Here is a 16,271-nt window from a genome sequence, read left to right on the forward strand (position 1 = left end):
CATGTTGATAGAATCTAAATGTCATCAGGGTAAAGGCTACTTGACACTAAGGCTGGTGCATGCATATATTTCTTTATGTATTGCGTGTGCTATGAATCTTCTATGGATATTAATTCAATAATTCTCTTGCATGGAGACAGAAAGACTAGACTATAGCTGAAGATATTTATGCAGTTCGTTAGCTAGGAATGTGAAGACGGGGAGCTGAACTGATAACTAGAGGCATAACATATTCTTGGCAGACAGGCAGGCAGGCCAGGCCGGGCACCGCGCTGCTTGGCAGAAAGTAAGCGAAGGGTCAGGGATGCGGGAGGGGCTACATCGCTCCTCGGTGTGGTTTCAGGAGATTGGAGCTTGAATCTGGTGTCCGGGCCCTTTGAGGCCTAGAAAACGGGGACAAACCGATGAATTAACGTGCACAATGTAAAACGTTGGCAACATAGGCCTAATACTTGTTGCTTTCAGGAGAGACTAGATAACTGGCATACTAACGCTGGACACAACTGTAATTGCGTCTTTATTCGGGCAAGGGGAACATATGCATATCGATCATGCACATATAACATGCGATGGGGAACACGTAGGGACACATGACAAGGCAAAATTCAATTTTCCTCAATGCGCAATACAGCTAATATGGCCGCTTTGTCTTCTCATATGCTCCGTGCTTGCCAAGCTGCTTTTGCAAAGTTCTTTGTTATGCATTTACCCTAACGCTATAGATATTATAAAGTACGGGGTATAGAGTAGATATTCATGGTATACAGTGTATTCATTTTTTCTGTATTTCTAAATTGTTTTCGCTTACTTTTCATGTATCGCTTTATTTGGGGCCCGAGGAACTCTCGTGATTCCATATCGAACAGCCTTTCTGCGCATGACAGTCTTCTGCTGGTGGCATTGAAAACCTGCCAACCCGAAGTCCCAGCCAAGATGTGCCTTGGAAGATGCACCTTCGCCTAGCAGAAGAAGCTGAATTGTTTTCAATGTATCATAATTCATAGATGTACTATTGTAATGAGAATGTTAGGTCATAGGAACCCCAAATTCAATAGGCGGTCCCAGATCATGTAAATGCAGGCTTGTAGAAATGAAATGTGATTGGTGTGTTGACCTATCCTACTTGGGGACCAATCGAAATTTGGGATTCTTACACTTGCAACATTTGGGGGGATGGTACACTGACCCAAAAACAGTATAACTAGCCTAGGTTTAGCTAGAGAAATTGTCCGACTTGTCCGAATAGCTGACCTGTCACTGACCCAACGCACTCAATAGGTGACTGATACAGAAGGCTACGGAGCACTCTGTCCGAAATTATCATAGACTCAGAAAGTTTTGTTAGAGAAACCTTAAGTGCTGGCGGAGCACTTTGCTGGTGAAATCGATAACCCAATCGGGGTTGTGGCCGATAGCTGCAGAGAGGGTGGAGCGCAGGCGTTGCGTCCGAACTGCGGGTGCTGGTCGTACCTTGGTGGTCCTGTCCTGATCCTAATCTGGGTTTCCTGTCCTGTCCTGGGGTGTCCATTCTGCACCTGCTGTCCTACTTTGACTGTCCTTCCTTGGGGTTCCCCCCGTTCTTAATTGACCCGTGGCCAGGGTTGGTCTTCACACCATACTAGGTAAATATAGTGCTGAAACTCTATACTGCACCTTCTATTTTTCTGTCTTTTTGCTTTAATAAAGACATACTTTGCATATATTGATTTTCCATGTTTTCCGCAAACTACTGAATGAAAAAGCTCATACATTATTGATTGTTTTCTAGCATGTTCCTAATTTTTCCTCTTCCTTTAGGTACAATTCTCGATACTGTTCATGAAATTTAGATGTGTTTTATTTTATCTTCTTTTAAGCTAACTAAATGATGGTTCTGAAACTTTAGCGTGTCCCACTTTTTACCTTTCCCATAGTCATATGGTATCCCAGAGTTCTCATAAGATACACTAAAGTTCTTTCCATACCCATATAGCAGGGGTATTTTTCAACTGTGACAATTATAGTATGTTCCTCAATCTTCCTCGTCTTTAGGTATTCTAATTAAAGTCTATACTCTGACAATTCTGATTAGCATGTTCCCTGTTCTTACCCTCCTTCAGACTCATAAATGGTTGGCTTGATTTATTTCCTATATGGATATGTGCTCTTTGTGATCTTGGTTATCGATAGTTTAATTACTGTAAACCTAATGCTTTCAGAAATCGATTAACCTTAGATAAAGGTTTTGAAACTTTTTCGAGTCTGTGGTCATTTATGAATGTAAAGAAAATTACAATAGTTGGTACTTTGTATCTGCCTTTCTTTTACAGCTAGCTCCCTCATCCATTGTGATCATAGGTACCCGTAACGGTGGATTGGTAAGTCGTGTACAGTAGGAATAAATAGGAAGGAACATATGGTTACTGATAGTAGAGTGTATGGTCGCCCCATTAATAAATATGGTAAATTGGAAATATATGGGCCCGATACGTAGATGGTAAAATTGTTGGTCGGGTGACCTGCGCGCTCTATCAGTAATTTTCTGGTAGCAGGATGATGGTTAGGGACTAGTTAAAGTTAGGTAGGACTAGTTAAGATAGGTAGGTTGGATGCTGCTAAAAGGATTATTTGCTGCTAAACTGTGAACATTTTATTGCTGCTAGATTGATCAATCACGTGAAATGTTTTTTTGCTTTAAAAAATTATGAAATGTTTTAAATTGTTTTTCTTGCTGCTATATTGATATATGTTTTAACAAAACTCGTTAGTGATTGTTATATGTTTGTCTGGAATCCCCGGGGAATTGAATAGCGGGTGGTGAGGAGAATCCACGCCGTGGTGAGGTCATTGGCTCAAGGAAAATTAGTGCATGGTTAGGCAGAACTGGAAGCGCTAATTAGGGTTTCTATATGAAAAGTTGAATAAATGATAGCAAGCAGTTCGCTGGCAAAACTTCTATTGTGATATAACTTAGTAAGGGTCACACGGAAGGAGTAGCAGGTTCGTCTAAGCTTGATTGATAGCAAAAGGGTTCGCTAGTGAAACTTTAGACTTAGTACATATCCCGAAAAGAAGTGGATGAGTCAAAGAAGTAGCAGGTTCTCTAATGCTTGAGTGAAGGGTAGGCAGAAGAGATCTATCCGTAGTGTATGAAAAGTAGACAGAAGAGGTTTACTTGCAGTAAAACATATCTTTCCTTTTTAGACACTCGAGTACAGTGGCGAATGTTTTACGTCGTAAATTAACTAGAGCACTTGCACTTTAAGAGGGAAAGAAAGTTTCCGTTACCTTGAGAAGGAGGGAGTCAGTTGCGGAGCTGCGCTGACGTCACTCTGTGCCGCGCTGGTATTGGTAGAGACCGCGGGTGTGTAGCGGAGCTGGGAATTGTAGAAGAGGGGTGAGTGCCGAAGCGGGAGAAACTGTCTCGCGAAAAGGCCGCGCACCCATTGGTCGAGGTTACTTGAAATTGCCCATTTGATTGGTTGCATGAAAATAAAAGACGCTTTTGTATTGGAAGTGATTTTGTAAACAAAGGGAAATTGCGGAAAGGTATATGTGGTATCCAGAATTTTTACCTGATCCAAAGTATTTGGGATTTGCTAAAGAACAGATGCTAAAAGGCAGACCTCACAGTATGTACGGAATCAAGAGAAAAATGACTTTTGTAGACAGTGAAGAAATATTTCAAAAAGGATAAGCCGATTAAAACTAGAGAAGGAGTTGTCATTCCACCACCTAATACACCCGCATCTTTCATGATGTTTGATAAAGGGTACCACTCGTGTGTATGGTTGGAAAATTGGGTGGAATACACGAAGAATTACGGAATTTTGGCATTTCCGTTAGATGGTACTTTTAATAGTCGGATTCTGTTCAATTTGAGAACCCGGATGAATGATTTACATCCCCGACCTAGACTAACGCAATATGAAGCTTTAGAGGAATGGAAGATAGAGGCCTTTGAACGAGACAGACCTAGAATTGACAAAGGAATAAGTAAATGGTACCCGAAAATGCGTGGAGAAGCTAAAGAGAAAAAGATGAAACAATGGAGACAGAACATGATAGTAGAAGGACTGTACCCTATGATGGCACTAGAAGAACTAGTGGGAGGGAAAAAGACAGAAAAGACCAAACACTGGGTAACTAGTGGGGAATCGGATGACGATTATTTGGAGTACTTGTTCATGAAGAATCCACCTCTTTATAATGAAGGACCCAGATCCTCTAGTGTAGGGGATGCTTCCCAAAGACCCCCTTATCAGGAAGGGACTAGATCTGTAAATGTAAGAGACGGCTGTCAAATACCTCCTTATAATGAGGGCCTAAGACCCATAGGTGCCAGAGATACCTGTCTAAGACCACCATTTAGTGAAGAGTCAAGATACTCAGGTGAGAGAGACTTCTGTCCAAGACCTCCTTACGAGGGTGAAGCAAGACCCTTAAGCACAGGAAATCCGTTCTCAAAACCTAATTACGGTGAAGGACCGAGTATGACGCATCCTACTGCCCCAAGTTATGCCCCAACATTGACTCCGCAGGTATTGCATGAGAAATCCCTAGGAAGGTTATTGGAAGAAAGAGAGCGAGAGGCTCTGGCCAAACAAAGAACCGAATTGATTCAGAAAATCTCCCAATTAAATACAAGCCCTGAGGCCTTGACAATCCCGGTAACTATTGGACCAGTAGTTCCTTTGTATGGGGATAAACAGGGGAGTCCAAAAACTCCGATCATTACCCCAGCTGTAGTGCAGCCGAGAAAAGAGCCCTTAATTGTAGATGATCAGGCGAGTGAAAGTAAATCTGAGGTCTCTTTAATGGATTTACCGATCAGGGAACTAGGAAAGGGGTCACAGAGAAGAAACACTCCTTTCGCTACCGGAGAAATTCAAATGGAGTCAACTTCAGGTACTAAAAATGTCACAGTAGTGACTCCTGAAGAAATTGAAAGATGGAGTCGAGAATTAGAAAGACAAACTCCTCAGTCGAAACCCTTAGATATTTACAAATTAAGAATAGAATTGGAAGAACTGATGGCTGGAAATGTGGGATTGGACAGACTAAATACCTATTCCGAGGAAGAGCTGCTGTTTATCTGTAAGAGTATTACCCGTAATACCAGGGTGTTCCATGAGAAATTAACGGACACCGCAGCTAGTATGGGAATAGATATTGGGAAATCAAAGTCGTTCCAAAAACCCTACAGAGCTGAGTTCTCAGACAAAGATCTAGAAAACATGAATGTGTCAGGAAAGAAAGTACAGATCAAGGAATTGTTAAACCTGTTGCAAAAATGGGGAGAATTAGAAAAGTGGAAAGCAAGGTGAGCAAAGAAAAAGGAAGAGATTAGATCAAAACAGATGACTTCTGAGTTTGTTTTAAAAGAAGCAGACAAGCTAGAGCAATTATATCCTATGCGAGAAGTGCCAGGTGGAAAGTATGTGTACGTTCCATGGTCCCGACAGGATATTGTGTCCTTTACTAATGACTTCCCGAAATTACGAGAAAAGCCCGTAGAGTGGTACCGACAGGTAGAAAGGTTTGTAAAAGTACAAAAATGCCTGTGGAAAGATCTGGATGGGTTTTTCGATATCGTAGTCCCCGTAGATTTGTGGACAGAATGTAAAATTGCCGTTGATTGGCCTAATTAGGGATACCCGAGGGACCCTACTACAGGAGCTCCTTCTGATGATGTTATGAACAAATACAATCAGGTAATGTTACATCTGAAGGGAAAGTGCCTGCAAAGGAAACTGATTGGACCAGAATAGATAGAACTACCCAGGAAAGAGATGAAACTGTGCATTCCTATTATGAAAGACTGTTACAGGTGTTCAAAACATACAGCGGTATAGATAACATTGAGATGAAGGATATGACCCACTTCATTTACAGGTCTGTAAACGGTTTAAGGCCAGAAATTTGTCAATGGATCAAAGACAATAAAATCTGTTGGCAGTCTAAGAAAATTGATGAGGTTTTAAGGTATGCAAAGTATTGCGAAGACGAGATGGCTGAAAAACGGAAAGCTTTAAAAGAAAAGGTCATGTGGGCACAGGTAAAATTAGCAGAACAGCAGGAAAAACAGTTGAATAAAATGACCACTAATACCCAAAATCAAGGTTCTGGGGGAGGAGGGAAGCCCAAAGTAAAAATGAGTCGAGAGGAAGCCAAAAAGAAGTTCCCCTGTCACGGGTGCGGACAGATAGGGCACTGGAGAGACGAGTGTCCATACGCACAAAATAGTAACCCCCAAACTAATAATTTAAATCCACAGACGCAGAATGAAAAACCAAGAAAGACCCAGCAACAGGTACAACCGAATCAGTTGCCCCGAGCACCCAAACCAAATTTTAAGGGCAAAGCACAGCAGGGTGAAGACATAGAAATTTGGGGAGGAAAAGAGGATAGAAATGCAGCAACTTCGCAATTTTTGTTGAATGATACCTTCCTCTGTGACGACCAATACTGACGGGGCCTGAGGGGGGAGGACGAGGAGTGCGTGCTTGGCGCCTCCTTGCCGGTAGACTAGTCAGGGCCATGCATTGAAGGAAAGGTTGAAGGCAATGATGTCACCTTTCTGTTGGACACTGGGGCTACCCGTTCTACTGTAAGAACAGCAGACGTTCCAAACCTACCCCTCTCGGGAGAAGCAATCCAAGTAGTGGGTGTATCTAATCAATTGATTAGTACCCCAGTTACTGAACCCATGGAGATTACAATAGGGAATTTCAAAGAAATGCATAGATTTGTTGTCTGTGACACCAGTCCTGTAAACTAATTAGGACGTGATTTGTTGTGCAAAATGAATTGTACCATCTTTTGCACACTAAAGGGCGTCGAAATACAAACCCCAGACGAAGATGGAATATACAAATTAATGTTAATAAGACCTGACTCAGAAATTAAAAGACTGACAATCCAAGACTTACCTGAGGAACTCCAACAGACAGTGAAACCAGAAGTGTGAGATTTTACTGGAAAAGATGTAGGATTAATGGCAAATGTTGACCCAATTAAAATAGCCATAAAAGAAGATGCAGTTTACCCAAATACTAAACCACACAAAATGAGTGCAGAAGTGAAAGCAGGAATTGCCATTGAAATAAAAAGACTGTTAGAAGCGAACATCATACAAGAAGTGTTGAGTAGTCCATGTAACTCACCCATAATCGGAATCAAGAAACCTAGTGGTAAGTACAGAGTAGTGCAGGACCTGAGAAAGGTAAATAAAATCGTTGTTCCTTGCTGTCCTATTGTTCCGAACCCAGCAGTGATCCTGTACCAAATCCCATGGAATGCTGAGTGGTTCACCGTGATTGACCTATGTCATGCATTCTTTTCAATCCCATTGCATCCAGACAGCAAATTTCTATTCTCATTTGAATTCGACAGTCACGTGTTTGTCTGGAATCTCGTCCCTCAGGGGTACACAGAAATCCCCTCAATATTTAATCAGATTCTGAAAAAGTGCCTTGAATCTTTGGTCTTACCAGGAGAATCAGTTTTGGTGCAATATATAGACGACCTCTTGGTGGCGTCTAAAAGTCAGAAAGATTGTGTTGTTGACACTATTGCCTTACTGAACCACTTAGGTGAAGGAGGACATAAAGTATCACCTGACAAATTACAGTTTTGTACTAATTCAGTAAAATATCTGGGGCACCAGATAGAGAAAGGTATCAGGAGAGTTACTTCAGAAAGAATTAGGATAATTCGAAACATGCAGTTACCCAACACTCAGAAAGAGATCAGAATGTTCCTTGGAGTTGTAGGATACTGCAGACAGTGGATTGTGGGATTTGCAGTTCTAGCAAAACCTTTGATAAAGATGACAAAGAAAGGAGCAAAGGACCCAGTAGAATGGAATGAGGAAGGTATGACAGCGTTTACAAAATTACGAGAATGTCTGTGTACCGCTCCTGCATTGGGAATGCCTGATTATTCGAAATATTTTGCACTGTTTTGTGATACACGAGACAATTGTGCACTGTCAGTCCTGACTCAAGAGCATGGTCTGACTAGACGCCCAGTTGCATACTTCTCTGCCACTCTGGATCCAGTGGCTGCTGGATTACCCGGATGTCTGAAAGCAGTAGCTGCAACTTGCATGAGTCTTGAACAGAGCGAATCCATCCTGTAATTGTGTATGTTCCACATGCAGTTGTAATTTTATTGACCAGAACTAAAACCCAGTATCTCACACCTAGTCGGCTGACTAAATATGAGAGGATTCTTGTGGGTGCGGCAAATGTAACAATTACACGGTGTAACATATTGAATCCAGCAACCCTATTCCCAGAGTCACCGATTGCAGAGGCAAAGGGAGAGGTCGAGCATGACTGCATTGACCTGACTGAGTTTAGTACCAAACCACGCCCAGATATCAAGGAAATGCCCCTACCTGTGGAAGATTATGAGCTGTTTGTAGATGGCTCATGTTTGAGACATAAGAATGGAGGCCTAAGTGCTGCCTATGCTGTAGTCACAGTATCCCGTGCTGTAGAAGCATCCTATCTATTTGGTGTAAAGTCTGCACAAGTAGCCGAATTGGTTGCATTGGCAAGAGCCTGTAAAGTTGGGAAAAATAAAAGAGTAACCATATATACTGACAGTCAGTATGGTTACGGGGTTGTGCATGACTTCGGCCAATTATGGCTGCAAAGAGAGTTCCTGACTTCTTCAGGTACTCCTATCAGAAATGGAAAAGTGGTACAGGAATTACTGGAAGCAATCCAGTTACCAAAAGAATTGGCAGTGGTCAAGTGTACTGCTCACAGATCTGGCGATGACAATGTGACAGTAGGTAATCGAAATGCTGACTAACTAGCCCAACATTGTGCAAGACATCGAATGTCAGTCAATATCAAATTCGGGGAATATGGAAACAGCTGCCAACTTATGGTGTTTGAGAATGTGCCAACATGGGAGGAACTGAGAGATTTACAGAGTGCAGCAGGACCAAAGGAAAAGAGAAGATGGAGAAAGTTTGGTTGTCAACAGAGGAACGAAGATGGTGTTATGGTGGGCCCTGATGGTATGCCTGTGTTGCCTGACAGCTTGCTTACTCTTATGTCCCGGCTAATACATGGAGATGCACACATTGGTAGGGATGCCATGGTTCGTGTTTTTAAACAGACATGGTTCAATTCGAAATTCAGGAAAATAGCAGAGAGGCTCTGCCAGAGGTGCTTGACCTGTCAGCAATACAATGCTGGGAAGAGAACAGTAGTTTCACTGGGTAAAATTGGGAAAGCAGAAGGTCCTTTTATAAGACTGTGAATTGACTTCATTCAGTTACCCCCTTGTAAAGGAATGAGATACGTCCTTGTCATCGTTTGCCTGTTTTCAAAATGGGTAGAGGCTTACCCAGCCAAGAAGAATGACGCCATAACTGTAGCCAAATTGTTACTGCGAGAACTAATACCTAGGTATGGGGTTCCAGTCACAATTGAATCAGACAGAGGTGGGCATTTTCTGAATTAAATAATTGATCAGATCTGTGGAGCATTCAAAATTACTCAAAAACTGCACTGTGCATATCGCCCAGAGGCTTCTGGAGTGGTGGAACAACTGAATGGCACTATCAAGTCGAGACTAGGAAAGATGTGTGAATCTACTGGCATGAACTGGATAGAGGCTTTACCTCTTGTTCTGATGGGGATCCGAAGTATTCCAGACCGAAATACAGGCCTGAGTCCCCATGAGATCCTGATGGGAAGAGTAATGCGACAAGCATGGGTACCAGGACACAAACTGATAAGCATTTCTGATGATTTGGTACTTGAGTACTGCAAGCAACTGGGTGACCAAGTGCGTTCTATCTCTCACCAGATTGGGGAAGACGCCGTCGCCAGTCCAGCAACTCCAGTCCATAATCTGAATCCAGGTGATTGGGTGGTACTAAACAAGCACACCCGTTCAAGCTGCCTTGCACCGAAGTGGGGAAAACCAAGACAAGTGATTCTGGGGACCACAACAGCGGTGAAGTGTGCCGGTGTGCCAAAGTGGATCCATGCCAGCCATACCAAGAAGGTAACCGAAGACGAAGAAACTGACGCTGAAGGTTGTCCAGCTGAGGGGTCTCCAGACGTTGGTCCTGAAGTAGCTGATGACGAATAACCGAGCACCAGTCAAGATGGATGGATACCTATAATTGACCTGACAGTTGATCCCATAAGAACAAGAAGCCAAACCTACTCAGACAGAGAGTGGAATAGTGAGGAAGAGACAGGAATAGGAGGAGACAATCAAATTATCGAAATCCATGTCAAATCTGATGGGAAAGAAGGTCACATAGGGACAGAACAGGTGATCGACACACCTCCAAGAACTCCTGAGATTGAAAAGGGACAGATAGAAATTAGGGCGAAAGTTCAAGCGGAAGAAAATCAAAGGTTTGAAGTGCTTGAACAGGATCAGATAGAATTAGACAAATGTGTTCAGGACTCAGAAAGTGAAACATCTAAAAATCAAATCGAGTCAACACCTGAACAAGGCCAGCTTAGCAACCAGGCAGAAGAAACTGAAGTAAGACCTGGAACTAGTCAGACAGAAAGGGAGAAAGCAGAAGCAGAAGTACCACAACCAAACGAAAATAAAAGAGCATTAGAAGAAAGCCAAACCACAGTGCCAGTTAAAAGATTCAAGAAAAGAAATAGGGAACCAAGATACATCAAAAGACTGAGATTGAGACTGAAAACAGTAGAAGAAAAGCTTGAGCAAAGAAAACAAGGCTCCGGTAAAACAGAGCAAACTGGAGAGAACTCCAAGCGAAGAAGTGAACGAATAAAAAGACTGAACGAAAAGTATCAGGATCCTGAATGGACTTACTTGGTGTTGGAGGAATTTGAGGATCTTGATATAACTGACGAGAGTGATGAAGAATTGACTGCTGACCAGTCTACCGAAGAAGACGAACCAACCTGAAGTTGCTCAGTGTAAGCTACCTGTGCAAAGTTACAAAGAGGGGTTGGAAAGCTTCTTTTGAGCGAAAATGTCTGATTCAAATGTGAATGGAAGACCTAGACGCAATTGTTGTAAAACATGCTGCAAAGTATGTGTATGTAGTATAGCTTTAGTATTAATATTATGGATAGGACTAACAGTTACTATTCCTTATATGATGAGTAAAGATATTAATATTGACTCTACAAAGATTGTGACGACAGACACAGAAGAGCTGACACCACAAAGTGTAAATGGACATGAAAGAGCACTTAGCGTTAGACAAACTAAATTGGACTCAGAAGCACCAGATGAGGAAGGACTACATTATCACGGAATAAAGAACAGGACTCATTTAAACGTATTCGCAAACCTTTTAGTGCATTATGTAGAAACTATGGAAATAGAAGACTGTTACGTTTGCATGAAGCTACCTACTTCTGTAGCTGAGGGAGTGACATACCATCACTTGCCACTAACATATGGAATTTCCTGTAGTATTTTAGCTAGCTTATTTTACAAAAGAGGACCGTTACAGTACTATTACTCTAACTCAGACGTGATATTTTCTGAACTTCGTATACGTGGAAATCTGAACCCTGTACATACCAAAAGTGATGTAACACGTTACATGGGAGAATATTTTCTGACTATAGGTACCATAGATTTAGGTGAAGCACATAGAGATAACTTGACCTGTTCATTACATGAGCAAGAGAAAATGTTTCTAAACATGGCAGAAAAAAGAAGAGAAAGTTTCCAAAGAAAGGCGAATGATAAAAGGCAGAAAACTTCTAAGTGGGCTGAAAACATGGGAAGCACCTCAAATGGTGGGGCTAATCCTGCTTTGTTGCTGGATTTCGAAAGAAAGGGGAAACTTTGTCTTCACCGAGAAAAGACTAGTTATTATAATAACATTTTCATTGGTTCCAGTCAATGTGAACACAATTACAAGGTAATTGGAGGTTGGGGTTTCAAAAATGGGTCAGAACCTGTGTTTCCTGGAATTTATTATATATGTGGAAACAAGGCTTATTTCAAATTACCGGATCACTGGTATGGAAGCTGCCATTTCGGAATTGTCTACCCGAAAATATACCATGTGAAAGAAATTGCTGGAAGCAGTGAAAACACTAATGCTTTAGTACGTAGTAGAAGGGAAAGTATAGGTGAAATAGTGGGTAGTATATTTAGTGCATTGATACCTGCAGTGGGAGTGGTTCTGAACACACACAGAATTTGCAAATTGTCAACAGTAGTAGATCGGTTATCTACTGACACTGCTGGAGGTTTTCTGATGATCAATACCGAAATTGTTGCGGTCAGATCAATGGTTTTACAGAACAGGCTTGCTCTTGACACTCTGTTGGCAAAAGAGGGCGGAGTCTGCAGAATGTTGAAAGCGCAACATTGTTGCACTTACATACCTGACAAAATTGTGGAAATCAAAAGGTATGTAAGGAACATTACACATTTGGAGAAGGAACTCAAACCACTGGAGGTTGATAGTGCCTGGAAGAGACTTACTGATGGTTTCTCCGCTGTAGGTCATTGGTTTTCCAATTTAGCTAAAGGTTTATTGTTTAAGGTACTGATGCCAATTGCAGGAATAGGGTTTTATCATATTCCTCATATTTGTCTGTTGCAAATGTCGTAACCACCAAAAGAAATATACTGTGAACAAAAGAGGCGTGAAACGGAGTGTGGATGAACTTGAATTAGAGGAAATGAATAATCAGATTTATAAAAGGGTGAAAAATTCTCACCCTAACAAAGATACGAAAGAAAAATTGAATCGAGTGTTGGAAGAGATTGAATTAGGCAAATTGTGAAAGTTGGCATCTGATTCTATTGGTTTTGTGATGATAGTAAATATCATCAAAGAGGGGATTGATGGAGCAAGAATTCGCACGTTACGCGGCTTGCTTGTATCAAGAACCTCGAATAACAATAATGGGATATAACCAACATGTTTGTCTTACTAATTTCCCCTTTTTATTTTGACATCTGGGGTATCCGAGAGATGCTTGCTTATGTGTTTATTAACCTTAACAAAGCTTGCCACTAAAAACGGCCGCTGCTTGGCGGGAAGTTAGTCTGCGCATGCGTTGGTCACACTCACGTGACGTGACGTACTCGCAGTTCTGGTGGGAAATGTTTGCTCATGCGCAATACAGCTAATATGGCCGCTTTGTCTTCTCATATGCTCCGTGCTTGCCAAGCTGCTTTTGCAAAGTTGTTTGTTATGCATTTACCCTAAACGCTATAGATATTATAAAGTATGGGGTATAGAGTAGATATTCATGGTATACAGTGTATTCATTTATTCTGTATTTCTAAATTGTTTTCGCTTACTTTTCATGTATCGTTTTTTTTTGGGCCCGAGGAACTCTTGTGATTCCATATTGAACAGCCTTACTGCGCATGACAGTCTTCTGCTGGTGGCATTGAGAACCTGCCAACCCGAAGTCCCAGCCAAGATGTGCCTGGGAAGATGCACCTTCGCCTAGCAGAAGAAGCTGAATTATTTTCAATGTATCATAATTCATAGATGTACTATTGTAATGAGAATGTTAGGTCATGGGAACCCCAAATTCAATAGGCGGTCCCAGATCATGTAAATGCAGGCTTGTAGAAATGAAATGTGATTGGTGTGTTGACCTATCCTACTTGAGGACCAATCGAAATTGGGGATTCTTACACTTGCAACATTTGGGGGGTGGTACACTGACCCGAAAACAGTATAACTAGCCTAGGTTTAGCTAGAGAAATTGTCCGACTTGTCCGAATAGCTGACCTGTCACTGACCCAACGCACTCAATAGGTGACTGATACAGAGGGCTGCGGAGCACTCTGTCCGAAATTATCATAGACTCAGAATGTTTTGTTAGAGAAACCTTAAGTGCTGGCGGAGCACTTTGCTGGTGAAATCGATAACCCTACTGGGGTTCTGGCTGATAGCTGCAGAGAGGGTAGAGCGCAGGCGTTGCGTCCGAACTGCGGGTGCTGGTCGTACCTTGGTGGTCCTGTCCTGATCCTAATCTGGGTTTCCTGTCCTGTCCTGGGGTGTCCATTCTGCACCTGCTGTCCTACTGATGACTGTCCTTCCTTGGGGTTCCCCCCGTTCTTAATTGACCCGTGGCCAGGGTTGGTCTTCACACCATATTAGGTAAATATAGTGCTGAAACTCTATACTGCACCTTCTATTTTTCTGTCTTTTTGCTTTAATAAAGACATACTTTGCATATATTGATTTTCCATGTTTTCCGCAAACTACTGAATGAAAAAGCTCATACATTATTGATTGTTTTCTAGCATGTTCCTAATTTTTCCCCTTCCTTTAGGTACAATTCTCGATACTGTTCATGAAATTTAGATGTGTTTTATTTTATCTTCTTTTAAGCTAACTAAATGATGGTTCTGAAACTTTAGCGTGTCCCACTTTTTACCTACCCCATAGTCATATGGTATCCCAGAGTTCTCATAAGATACACTAAAGTTCTTTCCATACCCATATAGCAGGGGTATTTTTCAACTGTGACAATTAAAGTATGTTCCTCAATCTTCCTCGTCTTTAGGTATTCTAATTAAAGTCTATACTCTGACAATTCTGATTAGCATGTTCCCTGTTCTTACCCTCCTTCAGACTCATAAATGGTTGGCTTGATTTATTTCCTATATGGATATGTGCTCTTTGTGATCTTGGTTATCGATAGTTTAATTACTGTAAACCTAATGCTTTCAGAAATCGATTAACCTTAGATAAAGGTTTTGAAACTTTTTCGAGTCTGTGGTCATTTATGAATGTAAAGAAAATTACAATAGTTGGTACTTTGTATCTGCCTTTCTTTTACAGCTAGCTCCCTGATCCATTGTGATCATAGGTACCCGTAACGGTGGATTGGTAAGTCGTGTACAGTAGGAATAAATAGGAAGGAACATAGGGTTACTGGTAGTAGAGTGTATGGTCGCCCCATTAATAAATATGGTAAATTGGAAATATATGGGCCCGATACGTAGATGGTAAAATTGTTGGTCGGGTGACCTGCGCGCTCTATCAGTAATTTTCTGGTAGCAGGATGATGGTTAGGGACTAGTTAAATGTTAGGTAGGACTAGTTAAGATAGGTAGGTTGGATGCTGCTAAAGGGATTATTTGCTGCTAAACTGTGAACATTTTATTGCTGCTAGATTGATCAATCACGTGAAATGTTTTTTTGCTTTAAAAAATTATGAAATGTTTTAAATTGTTTTTCTTGCTGCTATATTGATATATGTTTTAACAAAACTCGTTAATGATTGTTATATGTTTGTCTGGAATCCCCGGGGAATTGAATAGCAGGTGGTGAGGAGAATCCACGCCGTGGTGAGGTCATTGGCTCAAGGAAAATTAGTGCATGGTTAGGCAGAACTGGAAGCGCTAATTAGGGTTTCTATATGAAAAGTTGAATAAATGATAGCAAGGAGTTCGCTGGCAAAACTTCTATTGTGATATAACTTAGTAAGGGTCACACGGAAGGAGTAGCAGGTTCGTCTAAGCTTGATTGATAGCAAAAGGGTCCGCTAGTGAAACTTTAGACTTAGTACATATCCCGAAAAGAAGTGGATGAGTCAAAGAAGTAGCAGGTTCTCTAATGCTTGAGTGAAGGGTAGGCAGAAGAGATCTATCCGTAGTGTATGAAAAGTAGACAGAAGAGGTTTACTTGCAGTAAAACATATCTTTCCTTTTTAGACACTCGAGTACAGTGGCGAATGTTTTACGTCGTAAATTAACTAGAGCACTTGCACTTTAAGAGGGAAAGAAAGTTTCCGTTACCTTGAGAAGGAGGGAGTCAGTTGCGGAGCTGCGCTGACGTCACTCTGTGCCGCACTGGTATTGGTAGAGACCGCGGGTGTGTAGCGGAGCTGGGAATTGTAGAAGAGGGGTGAGTGCCGAAGCGGGAGAAACTGTCTCGCGAAAAGGCCGCGCACCCATTGGTCGAGGTTACTTGAAATTGTGCATTTGATTGGTTGCATGAAAATAAAAGACGCTTTTGTATTGGAAGTGATTTTGTAAACAAAGGGAAATTGCGGAAAGGTATATGTGGTATCCAGAATTTTTACCTGATTCAAAGTATTTGGGATTTGCTAAAGAACAGATGCTAAAAGGCAGACCTCACAGTATGTACGGAATCAAGAGAAAAATGACTTTTGTAGACAGTGAAGAATTATTTCAAAAAGGATAAGCCGATTAAAACTAGAGAAGGAGTTGTCATTCCACCACCTAATACACCCGCATCTTTCATGATGTTTGATAAAGGGTACCACTCGTGTGTATGGTTGGAAAATTGGGTGGAATACACGAAG

General features: G+C 41.6%; 1 protein-coding gene across 1 annotated transcript in view; it reads left to right on the forward strand.

The window, feature by feature from the left end:
* Positions 1-869: 869 nt before the first annotated feature.
* LOC144754026 (uncharacterized) overlaps positions 870-16,271 on the forward strand; it is an 82,584-nt gene continuing 67,182 nt past the window's right edge. Inside the window, exon 1 of the mRNA XM_078641541.1 lies at positions 870-1,340. The gene's annotated coding sequence lies outside the window, so the exon portion shown is untranslated. The remainder of the gene's footprint in view (positions 1,341-16,271) is intronic.

The sequence above is a fragment of the Lissotriton helveticus genome, chromosome 5_1 (genome assembly GCF_964261635.1).
Source record: "Lissotriton helveticus chromosome 5_1, aLisHel1.1, whole genome shotgun sequence".
Classification (NCBI taxonomy): domain Eukaryota; kingdom Metazoa; phylum Chordata; class Amphibia; order Caudata; family Salamandridae; genus Lissotriton; species Lissotriton helveticus.